The following is a 15094-nucleotide window of genomic DNA, read 5'->3' on the forward strand; positions in this document are numbered from 1 at the left end:
GGAAGGTTTGGGTCTGGCAAGTTGATACACTTGCCAGGGTGAAATGGCAGTTTAAAACTGTACACAGAGGCCCAACTGTGGCAGGCTTGAGACATGTTTGAAAGGCTATTGTAGTGGGTGGCACAATCAGTGCCGTAGGCCCACTAGTAGCATTTAATTTACAGGCCATGAGCACACATAGTGCACTTTACTAGGGACTTACAAGTAAATGAAACCAATTATACCATGTTTAGAGGAGAGAGTGCATGCACTTTAGCACTGTTTAACAGTGGTAAAGTGCCCAAAGTCCTAAAACCAACAAAAACAGTGTCATAAAAATAGGAGGAGGAAGGCAAAACTTTGGGGATGACCCAGCAAAAAGAGTCATTTTCAATACTAACCATTGCTAAAATTCTGTTTATTCTGGTCTTGAATCAGTGCATGGTTAAAGAACTCCAACAATTGCACCGTTCGCCTCATAGTTGCAATGCTCTTCGGATCCATTGATTGATGGTCTGCACAGTTTTCATAACATGAATATTTTTGTCTGTTTTACACACTTCAGTAATTTCAAAATGCAGGTAGATGCAGTAGTGATTCCTCTATTGTGGCGTTGGGGTATTGCCCCCTATATTGATTGCCCCTGTAGTGTCCTTCTTAACCCCTGTAATAAATACAAAAAATTAAGGTCAAGTTGTTTTTTTTAATAGTCGCAGGTGCTACATTGCTTTTGTTACAGCCATGGGCATGGTTGTGAAGAGGGAGATGCAGGGGGTCGGGCTTAAAGAAAACATGACAGCAGACAATCATAGATATCACACTTTGTAGTTCACATGTCAGGCTAGCCGGTTGCCTTCTGCAACCTGCCTAACATGATCACTGTAGTCCTCTCACTTGTTGTGCAATTGCTGAGCCAGGGAGTTCATTGCTGCAGCCCCCGTACACTTTATGAGTGCTGGCTTCACTTGCCTGAATGAATCCTGGCATTGCTCCCATGCTGTGTTTTGTGCATGGGAGCAGTGGCTGGATTGGCTCAGACTTGTGATTAGGAGTCTGGCTCCTTGGGTCTATACATGAGGCCGTACAGGGGTGGGAGGCTCAGGACTACATAAAAATGGCCCATCACTGCATGGCCTTATGATGAAGCCATGCAGTGATTGGTCATTCCCGTTCATTGTTCTCTAACTCCCTCTTCTGGTGCACCACCAGTAACGGCATTGTCCATGAGGGTGTGGTGGAGGTGAGCCATAAAACTCCAGAGCTCTTGACCTTGCAATCCGTAAGACAGTGGTTGATTACGTTAAAATAACTGTGTGGATTTTGTGAAATAGTGTTAACTATTTTATGATGTGGTCAGAGCTGAAATATGTGGCATGGTTAGGCCTATATTGTTTAAATGTTCTGTATTGTAAGCAGTGCTTGTTTTTCTTGCCTTGCCGAAAGGAAGTCTCCCATCAGCTGGAAGATTAAAGTGGCTCTGTTTCTAAATTTTGCACTGTGCTAGTTTTTGAATGAGAAACCAGCCAGAAAGCAAGGGGTATGTTTGGACTCCTATGAAACATAATAATTTATAGCCTATAATTTATGGTACATTTGAATTTGGAAAAGAGTGACTTCTAATAATCCATCGATGCATATCAAGGTTGTTTCTGTCCATGTCTGACATAATGACACAGAGGTCAGCTCCGGCCCTGAATACAAAGGTAATTCATCACAGACAAGGCAAGTAAAGCAAAAACTGTTCTGTATGCTTTGAAGCCAACACACATAAATACAATAAATATAATTAGTTACAAGGCTCTGTGGCACTGACATCAGTAATGATCAGAGAGCCTGTGTGGCACGGTGACATTGTGGCACTAGCAAATGAAACTGTACAATTAGGGGCATATTTATACTCCGTTTGCGCCGAATTTGCGTTGTTTTTTTTTACGCAAATTCGACGCAAAACTAACTCCATATTTCTACTTTGGCGTTAGACGCGTCTAGCGCCAAAGTTCATGGAGTTAGCGTCATTTTTTTGCGTGAACACCTTCCTTGCGTTAATGATATGCAAGGTAGGCGTTCCCGTCTAAAAAAATGACTGCGATGCTATTGCGTCGGATTTATACTCCCGGGCAAAAATGACGCCCGGGAGTGGGCGGGTCAAAAAAACCCGGATTTGCGCTGAATTTTAGCACCTGGGTCAGGGCAGGCGTTAAGGGACCTGTGGGCTCAGAATGAGCCCAGAGGTGCCCTCCCAAGCCCCCAGGGACACCCCCTGCCACCCTTGCCCACCCCAGGAGGACACCCAAGGATGGAGGGACCCACCCCAGGGAAGAGAAGGTAAGTTGTGGTAAGTATTTTTTTTAAAAAAAATTGTGGCATAGGGGGCCTGATTTGTGCCCCCCTACATGCCACTATGCCCAATGACCATGCCCAGGGGACAGAAGTCCCCTGGGCATGGCCATTGGGCAAGGGGGCATGACTCCTGTCTTTGCTAAGACAGGAGTCATTTCATTGGGGGATGGGCGTCGTAAACAAATGGCGCAAATCGGGTTAAGACGTTTTTTTTGCCTCAGCCTGACTTGCCCCATTTTTAGACGCCCAAACGCCATTTTTCCCTACGCCGGCGCTGCCTGGTGTACGTGTTTTTTTTTCACGCACACCAGGCAGCGCCGGTCGGCTAACGCCGGCTAACGCCATTCAATAAATACGGCGTCCGCATGGCGCTTCAGAATGGCGTTAGCCGGCGCTAATTTTTTTGGCGCAAAACTGCGTTAGCGCAGTTTTGCGTCAAAAAGTATAAATATGGGCCTTAATAACTCTACTGTGTGGAATGTTAATTGTGAAAATGTGCTTATGTGAACTTACGATGAATTGTTTAACCTCCAACAAGCTTTTCTGATACTGTGTGTACAAAAAACAAATACTCCTTATTACTTGCTGCTGCAGTACTCACACAAATCAAAAAATCTAAGGGGCATATTTATACTCTGTTTGCACCAAATTAGTGTCATTTTTTTTTACTCTAATTCAGTGCAAAACTAACTCCATATTTATACTTTGGTGCTAGACCCCTCTAGCACCAAATTTATGGAGTTAAAGTCATTTTTTGAAAGTGGAGTCCTACTTTGCCTTAATGAGATTCAAGGTAGGCGTTCCCGTGCAAAAAATGACTCTATGGCCTCAACACCATATTTAGGGGCATATTTATACTCTGCGGCGTATTTATACTCTGTTTGCACCGAATTAGTGTCATTTTTTTTAACTCTAATTCGGTGCAAAACTAACTCCATATTTATACTTTGGTGCTAGACCCATCTAGCACCAAGGCCCTTATTTAAACTTTTTTTGCACTGCATTAACGTCATTTTATGACACAAAAGTGGCGCAAACGTACAAAATATTGGCCCTTATTTATACTTTTTGCTGCAAAACTGCACTAACTCAGTTTTGCACCAAAAAGTTGAGCACCGGCTTGCACCATTTCTGTGCACCAGCCGGGCACCATATTTATGGAATGGTGCAAGCCGGTGCAAAGGGTAGGCTAGAGTTTAAAAAAATGACTTTAGTCGGGTGGGGCTGGCAGTATAGAAGAAGAGGGTTTAGCACCAAAAAATGGCTTTAGGCAGGTTAGAGTAAAAATAAATGACTCTAACCAGATTAGCGTCATTTTATGGTGCTAAACCTATCATGCCACATGACTCCTGCCTTAGGAAAGGCAGGAGTCATGCCCACCACCCCAGTGGCCAGCACAGAGGACAGGGGTCCCCTGGGCATGGCCATTGCACCCGGTGCCATATATGGGGGCCCATTTCAGGGCCCCCTATGGCACTTTCAAAAATAAAATGCACTTACCTGTACTTACCTGGGATGGGGTCCCCCATCCTCGCAGTCCCTCTAGTGTGGGTGGGGGTGCCCCTAGGGCCTAGGGAGGGCACCTCTGGGCTTATTCCATGGTGTTCCACCATGGAAATAGGGCCACAGGTCCCCTAAGACCTGCCAAGACCCAGGTCTTAAAAAATGGGGCAAAGCAAGCTTTGCCCCATTTTTTGACCCTTCCTCCCTCCTTTGCACCATTTTTACATGGGAGTATAAATATGGTGTTAAGGCCATAGAGTCATTTTTTTGCACGGGAACGCCTACCTTGCATCTCATTAAGGCAAGGTAGGTTTCCACTTCCAAAAAATGACTTTAACTCCATAAATTTGGTGCTAGACGGGTCTAGCACCAAAGTATAAATATGGAGTTAGTTTTGCACTGAATTAGAGTAAAAAAAAAATGACGCTAATTCATTGCAAACAGAGTATAAATACGCCCCTTAGCGTAAAAAAATGATGCTAATCTGGTCAGAATCATTTATTTTGACTCAAAACTGCCTAATGTAATTTTTTTTTTAAGCTAGCCTACCCTTTGCACCGGCTTGCACCATTCCATAAATATGGTGCCCAGCTGGTGCTAAAAAATGATGCAAGCCGGTGCAAAACTTTTTGGGGCAAAACTGCCTTAGTGCAGTTTTGCACCAAAAAGTATAAATAAGGCCCTTAATATTTTTCTAGAACAGGTCCTCTTAAGCACAACCTCGTTGCCAAGGAAAAAAAAAAAAAAAAGACAGAACAAACATCTTTCTATACACACAGTCCACAATTGTATGCGATGATTTGCTTTTTGGGCCCTTATTTGATAATACATTTTCAAACAGGTGTAGGTAGTTTAGGGAGGTTGATTTTTGTCGACCCCGTTAAAATCACTAAGATATAAACATCACCATTAAACCATCACACTTGGGCCAAATCCTTAGCAAGGGTGTTGTATTTTGTTTGTCTGAAGAAAGTTTAGGCCCATATTTATACTTTTTGACGCTAAACTGCGCTAACGCAGTTTAGCGTCAAAAGATTTAGCGCCGTCTAACGCCATTCTGAAGCGCCATGCGGGCGCCGTATTTATGGAATGGCGTTAGCCGGCGCAAGCAGACCGGCGCTGCCTGGTGTGCGTGGAAAAAAACCACGTAGACCAGGCAGCGCCGGCGTTGGGAAAAAATGACGTTAGGGCGTCTTAAAATGGGGCAAGTCAGGTTGAGGCAAAAAAATCGCCTCAACCCGATTTGCGCCATTTTTTTACGACGCCCAGACGCCATTTCATGACTCCTGTCTTAGTAAAGACAGGAGTCATGCCCCCTTGCCCAATGGCCATGCCCAGGGGACTTGTGTCCCCTGGGCATGGTCATTGGGCATAGTGGCATGTAGGGGGGCACAAATAAGGCCCCCCTATGCCACCCAAAAAAAATTAAAAAATAAGAAATATTATACTTACCTGAACTTACCTGAATGTCCCTGGGGTGGGTCCCTCCATCCTTGGGTGTCCTCCTGGGGTGGGCAGGGGTGGCAGGGGGGGTCCCTGGGGGCAGGGGAGGGCACCTGTGGGCTCATTTTGAGCCCACAGGCCCCTTAACGCCTACCCTGACCCAGGCGTTAAATAGTGGCGCAAATGCGGGGTTTTTTGACCCGCCACCTCCCGGGCGTGATTTTTGCCCGGGAGTATAAATACGACGCATTTGCGTCGCCGTCATTTTTTTAGACGGGAACGCCTTCCTTGCATCTCATTAACGCAAGGAAGGCGTTCACGCTAAAAAATGACGCTCTTTGCCCATACTTTGGTGCTAGACGCGTCTAACGCCAAAGTATAAATATGGCGTTAGTTTTGCGCCGAATTTGCGTCGAAAAAAACGACGCTAATTCGGCGCAAACGGAGTATAAATACGGGCCTTAGTTTTTTGCTGGAACGTTTGAAAAATGAGAAACATCGACAAGCAGTACTAAAAACTGCAACATATCGACCTTCACAAGTAGTAGCTATGTTGCTCTAAAAGGTAACCCTTGCAGTGCGTCCAGGCCTCTTCACCTTATCCTTTTATTGTTGCATGCAGAGTAAACTTGGAAGGCCTGTTCAAAAAGCCTTATGTTTTTGGAGGAAACCCAGGTTGATTAAATTAACATAGTCTGACTTTACCTTAAATTTTACCATGTAGTAAAAAAGCAGATGCAAGCATGGAGTAAATAGGTTTAGCACCTGACATACTTAATTGCAACGATTATACTTTAGCCTAATTCACAAATCGCACGTCTGTCCCAGTGTTGTGTACACTTAGGAATTTGTTTTGTAAAGAGTCCACCCAGTACAAATTCAAGACCTTGCAGTACAAATACTAACCTAAGCACTGCTGGTTTGCTTTTGCAGAACAGCGATAGGCTTGGCATCATACAGGACATCCAGATATAGCTAAGAACAAGGGTAATTGTCAGTCGAATCTTACTAAATCTGGTTCTTCGCTACTTGTCTGCATTTTGCAATGCATGACGTTAATTTTTACTGTTGTGTAAACAACATTAAGGCCCTCATTACAACCCTTGTGGTAAATGCTGCCTACCGCCGTGGTATTCTGCTACAGGTATTATGACCCACACTGAGAATTCCGGCACTATACAGACACCCACACAGGTATGCCAGCCCAAAGGTCAGTGATAAACTGGCGATAGCAAAACCCATACTGTTACGCCAACAAGAATACGCACACAGTATCACGACCCACGAATCACTGCAGCTGTCTTTTAAACGCGGTAAACCATTGACGGTACAACCCACCGCGCTCAAAATACACACACATTTACAAAACTACACCACATTGGACAATTCAAACTACACACACCTGACACATATACGCACACCACACCCACACACTCACACCACTATAAAACACACACCCACATTACCCACAACCCTTTCAACGAAAAACAAGATAGCAAACAGAGAGAGACCAGGAGCACCCACTCAATCAGAGGCACAGGACACCATCACCCATACATCATCCACACACATCACAGCATACACCCCAACACATCACCCCACACATCACCCCACACATCCTCACACATATCACTCACACCACATCCATGGCACCCAAAGACACCTGAGGTTTTCAGAGGAGGAGCTAAGGGTCATGGTGGAGGAAATCATCCGGGTAGAGCCACAGCTATTCTGATCACAGGTGCAGCAGACGTCCATTGCAAGGAAGATGGAGCTCTGGCGGAGAATCGTGGACAGGGTCAACGCCGTGGGACAGCACCCCAGAACAAGGGATGACATCAGGAAGAGGTGGAACGACCTACGGGGGAAGGTGTGTTCTGTGGTTGCAAGACACCAGGTAGGAGTACAGAGGACTGGCGGTGGACTCCCACCTCCTCCCCCACAACTAACAACATGGGAGGAGCAACTCTTGGCAATGATGCACCCTGAGGGCCTCGCAGGAGTAGCAGGAGGACTGGACTCTGGTAAGTCAAATCTTTACGGATTTATATCCCCCACCCTACCTGCATGCCATCGCAAACTCCTACCCCTACCCTCACCCCCATCACTCCACCACCTCAAATTTACCCCTCCATCACAACCCACCCATCCCAATAACAAGCCCTGCAGGTAACACAAATGCATGGACCCCCAACACAGACCTGCATGGACACTCATCACCACAGCATGCCCAGTAGAGAGACTCACCCAGCCCACCACTCACAAAGGCCAAGCTGACAGGGAAATCAAAATCATACAGGGAAACACACCCATGCCCAAGATGGCACACCCAGATACAATAACACTGCATTTGCATCCCCACAGGACCCATACTCAACGTCACCAGAGAGGAGGTGCCAGCTACATCCAGTCCCCCTCCTGAAGAGGCCCACAGTGACAACAGCAGCTCTGCACGCCTGGATCAGGATGACCAACCTGGCCCATCCGGGACCTCTGGACAGTCGGTTCCCCTGCCACAGTCCCAACCCGCCACAGACTCTCTACCCTCAGGAAACACCACCACAGCATCCACCCAGTGGGCCCATGCCACTGTCCCCAGGACACGTCAATCAGCAGTGTGTCCACCACTAAAGGGACCCCAGGCAACCCCACAAATGCCGGACGATCAGGGACCTGGGGTCAGTGGCTGTAGGCACACGGTTCAGGGGACAGAGGCACAGGACAACAGGGAAGCTTGGAGGACTGCTGTGTGACAGGAGGAGGACAGGCCCAGGGAACCCACTCTCCAAGAGGCACTCGCCAACATCCTGGGAGCATACCATCATTCCCAGGAGACGATGGGTCAGATACTGGCCAAGTTGCAGGAGACCCAGCGGCTGCAGGAGGGACAGTACCTGAGGGTCAGGGAGGACCTAAAATATATCTACACAATCCTGGTCACCATTGCAGGTGTGCTGTCTGACATGGCAAGACCATGAGGGAGGCAGTGGCACAACAACGGGCCCCTGACACTAGCCACACCGAAGAACAGCCCTCCACCTCCACCAGCGCTAGTGGACAGGAGGCCCCACCACAGGAACAACAGGCCACCAGCACCGACCCCCTGCAGAAGGAGAACCACCCTGCAAATGGTCCCTGCGATCCAGGCAGAAGCCAGAGAACATTGCCAAGACCCCCACCAGGAAATAGGACTCTCCTAATTGTCACCCTTCTGTCCCACTTTGTCACCCTGCCCACCTTGAACTGCCATTTCTCCCCTTCCTATGCCCCATTGGACAATGCACCTGTGATACCAAGAGACTGGACTCTACCCTGGACTTTCCTCCACCATCAGCCCAGCACATTGCATATCCCCCTCTACTTATGAGCACTTAAATAAACACCCTTTGAACACATACTAATGTGGAGTCTGTCAAATGATTCACATATGTATTAGTACAACATTATCAAAGCATTGCAACTCAAATGTACAGTGAAATATACTTTGAAATGACCTTTAGTAGGCAGCCGTACACATAGCAGGAGCCAGAGTGGGGCACAGAGATCTGAAATTAGAGATGCCAAAGGGTACAGTCAGTGGCCATAGACATAGGGAAACAGGCTGCCATGTACAATGTCCAACAGAAAACTGAAATGTAAAGTAAAGTTACAGTGTATTACCTGTGTGTCACTGGAAGTACTGCTGAATTATATTGCTTCTGTTGTCAACATCTTCTTCCTCTGCCTCCTCTTTCTCACTGTCCACAGGCTCCACCGCTGCTACAAGACCATCTCCAGGCACATCCTCCTGCAGAAAAGGCACCTTGAGTCTCAAGGCGAGGTTGTGCAACATGCAACATTCTACGATGATCTGGGACACCTTCTTGAGTGAGTAGTACAGGGAGCCACCTATCAGATGGAGGCACTGGAACCTGGCCTTCAGGAGGCCGAAGGTCCTTTCAATAATCCTCCTTGTTCTCCCATGTGCCTCATTGTAACGTTCCTCTGCCCTTGTCCTGGCATTCCTCACTGGGGTCAGTAGCCATGAGAGGTTGGGGTAACCAGAGTCACCTGCAAATATCGAGGGACAACTGTTAGACACACACTAACCCTTCGGAACAACCCACTACTCAGACACCTACTCATACTGTGTGGGGACCTTGGGCTCACCTATTAGCCACACCCAGTACCTCTGGAGTTGGCCCATCACATATGGGATGCTGCTATTCCTCAAGATAAAGGCATCATGCACAGAGCCAGGATATTTGGCATTCACATGGGAGATGTACTGGCCCGCCAAACACACAATCTGCACATTCATAGAGTGATAGCTTTTTCTATTCCTGAAAACTTGTTCATTTCTCCGGGAGGGGACAAATGCCACATGTGTACCATCAATGGCACCAATGATGTTGGGGATATGTCCCAGGGCATAAAAGTCAGCTTTCACTGTGGCCAAATCCTCCACCTGGGGGAACACGATGTAGCTGCGCATGTGTTTCAGCAGGGCTGACAACACTCTCGTCAACACATTGGAGAACATTGGCTGGGACATCCCTGATGCCATGGCCACTGTTGTTTGGAAGGAACCACTTGCCAGGAAATGGAGCACTGACAGGATCTGCACTAGAGGGGGGATACCTGTGGGCTGGCGGAAAGCTGACATCAGGTCTGGCTCAAATTGGGCACACAGTTCTAGGATTGTGGCACGATCAAGCCTGTGGGTTATGATAATGTGTCTGTCCTCCATTGTCGCAAGGTCCACCAGGGGTTTATACATCAGAGGATGCCGCCATCTCATATTCAGCCTCAGCGGTTGAAGCCTATAGAAGAAAACGGTGAGCAGAGGGTCATATTCACACATCTATTGCACTAATGATGATTTGTTTACTTTACGGAAACAAGATGTGAATCCGACAATCAGTTGCTGTGCCAATGTCTGCTGTGACGCAGTTAGGTGCCATGCCCTGTGCCCCCCTGAAATGGCAGCTGCCTGACCTGTGAGGAGGGACAAGTGGAAATGAGGTAATTGCGCTGCCGTTGTGTGCCGTCGCGGTAGGTGGTTGAAGACCGCCGCGCAACTTCGCATTGGTTATCGTTGGGCCCTATGGGTTCCAGGAGCCAATGGCGATGTACGCCGGGAGTGACGGTACGCACCGCCGTGGACGTCACCGCCATTTTCTATCTGTTCACTCACTTGCTACCTGACCTTCAACAGGAGAGGACCTACACTGCAAGTGCTGCTGTGACCTGTGTCTGGAAGCGACAATGGCTCATGTGTCTAGGGAAAGGGCCCCTGCCTTCACTGCGGAGGAGTTGGAGAAACTGGTGGATGGGGTCCTACCCCAGTAGATGTTACTCTACGGTCCTCCAGACAAACAGGTGAGTACACTGTGAGCATGATGCGTGGGTCATGAATGTATGGAGTGCTGTATATGTAAGCCACATGTAGGGGGGGAAGAGGTGTCCTGGCCAGAGTCCTGCATGTAAGGTGGTCAATGTGTGTGCATCAAGGGATGGGAGGGATATGGTGGGCCAATACTATGACGGTTTGGACGGTTGAATAATTCCCTTTTCTGCTGTCTTTTCCATGCAGGTCAGTGCCCACCAGAAAAAGGGTATTTGGCGGGCCCTGTGGGTCTTTTAGAGGTGGAGAACCCACTACCACAGGAGATGGGAGGACTGGGCTGCTGGGCAAAGAAGATGGCAGAGGCCCAGCTGGGGCTGGCCTCCCAATGAGGAAGGGGTGCCCGTCGCACCATCCCCTGATGTTCCGCATCCTGGCAGTGGCCTATCCGGAGTTGGATGGACGCTTGAAGGCATCAAAGCAGCCACAAGGGGGTGAGTACAGATTCTGAATCCTGACTTTGTGCGTGTTAAGAGGTACCTGGGTGGGGGATGTGGGCTATGGGTGCCCCTAGGCCAGAGCGAAGAGGGCAGGGTAGGTCCTTTGTTGGGCGGGCTCTGAAGCACTCCTACCCCAATAGTGTTAGTGGGCATCTACTACTGGGCAGGGTGCTGTGGGTTTCAGGTGTGCAGCTAATGGCGTTAGGCATTGTACCCCATGGGCTGGTGACTATCTTAGTAAATGGATGGACATGGCCTAGTGCATAGGGCTGCTCCCTGTGTGTTGTGTACGCCAACGGTAGTGGAGTTGCTGGCATTGACCAAGTGTATCCTCTGTCTATCCCCCCTTTTTGTTTTGTCACCCTGTCCTCGTGTGCACTAGCATCATCTGGCGGTTGAGCAGAGGCAACAGAGGGATCTGAATCCCACATGGGCCTGGAGGCCAAATCCACCGAGGGTGAGGGCACCAGTGGGATGGAGGGCAAGGGGAGCACCACGACGGGGACAGGAGGGGAGACCACAGACAGCGACTCCTCCTCCGATGGAAGCTCCCTGGTGGTGGCTGACACCTCTGTGCCCACCCCAACAACAGGTACTGCCGCCTTCCCCCCCTACCAGCACCGCCCTCCCAGCAGCCCCTCAGTGTGTTTCCCATGCCCACTCACCCAGGAGGGTGGGCATCTCCTTCGCCCCAGGCACCACAGGCCCTGCCCCAGTCAGCCCTGCTGCCCTCAGTGAGGAGGCTATTGACCTCCTGAGATCCCTCACTGGTGGGCAGTCAACCATTCTGAATGCCATCAATGGTGTCGAGAGGCATTTGCAACAAACAAATGCATACCTGGAGGGCATTCACTCTGGCGTGGCGGCCCAACAGAGAGCATTTCAGGCTCTGGCCTCCGCACTGATGGCAGCCATTGTCCCTGTCTCTAGCCTCCCCCCTCTAACTTCCTCTTCCCAATCCTCTCAACCCCAGCCTATCCCAAGCTCACCTTCAGACCAGTATTCACCCAAATCAACACACAGAAGTGGCTCAGGTAAACACAAGCACCACACATCATCCCACAGCCACTTACACAAGCACCGTCCCCATGCAGACACACCAACATCTAGTGCCTCCACTGTGTCCCCGTCCTTCTCCTCGTCCACCTCCTTCCGAGTATCGTCTCCACTCACACATGCATGCACTACATCCTCATCCACTACCTCCATCACCAGTACGCCTATCACTACTCACCCCTCACTGGCGGTCACCACCCCTACATCCATGCACACCTCCCCTGTGTCCTAACCCAGGGTGTCTGTGACCCCTCCTCCCAAAGTACACAAACTCAAGCACCCACCCACCCAACAGCCATCCACCTCACAACAGCATCCAGCCCATGCACCTTCACCCAAACTCAGCAGACAGACACCTCCTACAACCACTCCCTCTTCCTCCACTCCCAAACCCTCTCCCTCTTCCTGCCCCAGTGTGTCTAAAAAGCTTTTCCTGGCAAACATTGACCTCTTCCCTAACCCTTCCCCCATCCTTCCCCTCGGGCCAGGGTGACCGGAACCCAGGCCAGCACCTCAGCCACCAAGTCGGCGTCCGCTGTGGTACCTTCAACTCACAGAGGCTCAAAGGGGGCACCCGTCAGCCCAGCCAGTGCCACCAACCCCTGAAAAGGAAGAAACCATTCCGCCACCTGCCAAGGTGAAGAAGGGGACAGCATGCAGCATGGACAAGGAGCATGACCCACCCACCAAGGCCTCCTCCAAAACTCCAACTGCCAGAGCCAAGGTCACAACAGCATCTGCCAAGGTGAGGAAGAGGCAGAAAACGCAAGGCAAGGCACTTCAGCTGTCCGAGGCTGCAGGTGAAGGCCTGGTGATCACCAGCACAACCGCCAGCCCCGCCACCTGCACCGCGTGCAGCAACGTTAGCAGCCCCCCCACAAGCACCACCACCTGCACTGCCACTAGCACCACTACTGTCAGCAGCAGCATCCCCAGAGGGCAGCCGTCCGAGGCTGTAGGAGAAGGGCTGGAGCCTCCCTCCACCACTGGCAGCACAGGCACCTGCACCACGGCCAGCACCGCCAGCAGCCCTGCCGCAAGCACAGCCGCAAGCATCGCCGCAAGCACCACCACCTGGACCGCTGACAGTAGGACCAGCAGCAGCAGCCCCAGTGGGCAGCCGTCCGAGGCTGCAGGAGATGGGCTGGAGCCTCCCACCACCACTGGCAGCACCCCCACCAGCCCCAGCACTACCACCAGTTTACAGCCTTAGCCGCCGCAGGAAGGATTGTAGCTGTGCCTCCATGGACTATCATGCAACCTGGTCCCTGCAAATCTCGTGCCTCAGACACCTAGGTGAGGGAATGTGAACTGCTGCACCCCAAGTGCTGCATCACTGGGCACAAGGCCCCCTCCAGAACCAGTGGAGATGTGCATCCACTCACCCTATCCTTGGCAGGATGAAGTACACTGGGCACAAGGCCCCCTCTAGAACCAGTGGAGATATGCAACCAATCACCCCCTCCTAGGCAGGATGAAGCCCACTGGGCACAAGGCCCCCTCCAGAACCAGTGGAGATATGCATCCACTAGAGAGACCGTGGCTTTGCACTTCCCAGGACCAAGCAGTGGGCAAAGCACCCACTTGAGAGACTGTGGCTTTGCACTCCCCTGGACCAAGCAGTGGGAAAACCACAGGACCAAGCAGTGGGCAAACCACCCAGTTGAGAGACTGTGGCCTTGCACTCCCCAGGACATCGCTGTGGGCATGGAGCCCCCTCCAGGAGCAGTGGGGTTGTCCCATCTTCCTGCTCCCCTTCCCCGTCCCCCTGTGGTGCATGTGTTTTTTTGGCCTGATGCCCCTGCAGTGTTCTCTCCGTATTGAGGTAGGAGTCAAGTGTGGGCTTGGCCCATGATTTTTGGCACAGTGGCCCAAGGACATTTGGAAAGTACAATGTACGACCTTATGTACATATTGTATATTTTTGTAAATACAGTTTTTTTATTTGTTACGTATATCTGCCTATTTCTAATATATCACTGATTTAACTCAATTCCTTTTGTCCTTGCGTTCTTCCAGGGGGTACGGGGTGTAAATGTAATGTTGTTGCATGTGTTTGTGTGTATGGTGTTGTGGGTGAGGGTGGTGGTGTTGCGTGTTGTGTGTGTGTGTCACTCTCTTTTTCCTCCCCCTTCCCCTGTGTACCAGGTGCAGTACTCACCGTGGTCGTCGCCGCTGCCTTTGGTATTCCTGGTAGATGAAGAGGAAGACCAGCATGGGCAGGACCTGTAACTTGGGCTCCATGGCGTCCTGGTTCTTCGTTGAGTGTCGAGAGGTGAGTGGTTTCCCTTCAGTGTTCTGTTCCTGCTGTGCTTTTGATGGTGCTGGTACCGCCTCGTAAAAGCTGGCGGATTGGCGGGTTGTGATGGGCGGAACATTGCCTTCCGCCTGTCTGTTGGCGGTGACCGCCGCGGTGTTTGTTGCTACCGCTGTGTCAGTCGGAGTGTTAAAGTGGCTGCCTGTGTTGGCGGTTGTAATGAGGGCCTAAATGTAGGCCATTCTGTTAGCCCTCCCTTACTATCAAAACAGTCCTTTGGCATTACTAAATAAGTGATACAGTGGTGCAAAAACACAGAACCTATTCAAGTGCACGTGTTTGATGCGTGCATAATATAGAATGGTGAAAAACAAAACAAAGATTATTGCATCCAGTGTAAAATGAAGTCAACACATATAAAACCATAAATAACACATTTTGCTTACAATTATTTGCAAATGAATAATGAAGATTTTAATGAAGACATCCTAGTTCATTAAAAATAGTTCAAAATCACTTTGGGGTTTTAGGTTGGCTAATTTTAGCTGTCTTTTAGCAATCAGATCTGTTTTTATAAACCATTGACTGATGTCTTCATTATGATTGACCTGTATTCATTCCTATTTTCGTACCCTGAATAGTGGATGTTCTGGTATTTCTGGGTTAATCTGAATAATGGTATTCATTAGA

The sequence above is a fragment of the Pleurodeles waltl genome, chromosome 4_1 (assembly GCF_031143425.1).
Source record: "Pleurodeles waltl isolate 20211129_DDA chromosome 4_1, aPleWal1.hap1.20221129, whole genome shotgun sequence".
Lineage (NCBI taxonomy): Eukaryota > Metazoa > Chordata > Amphibia > Caudata > Salamandridae > Pleurodeles > Pleurodeles waltl.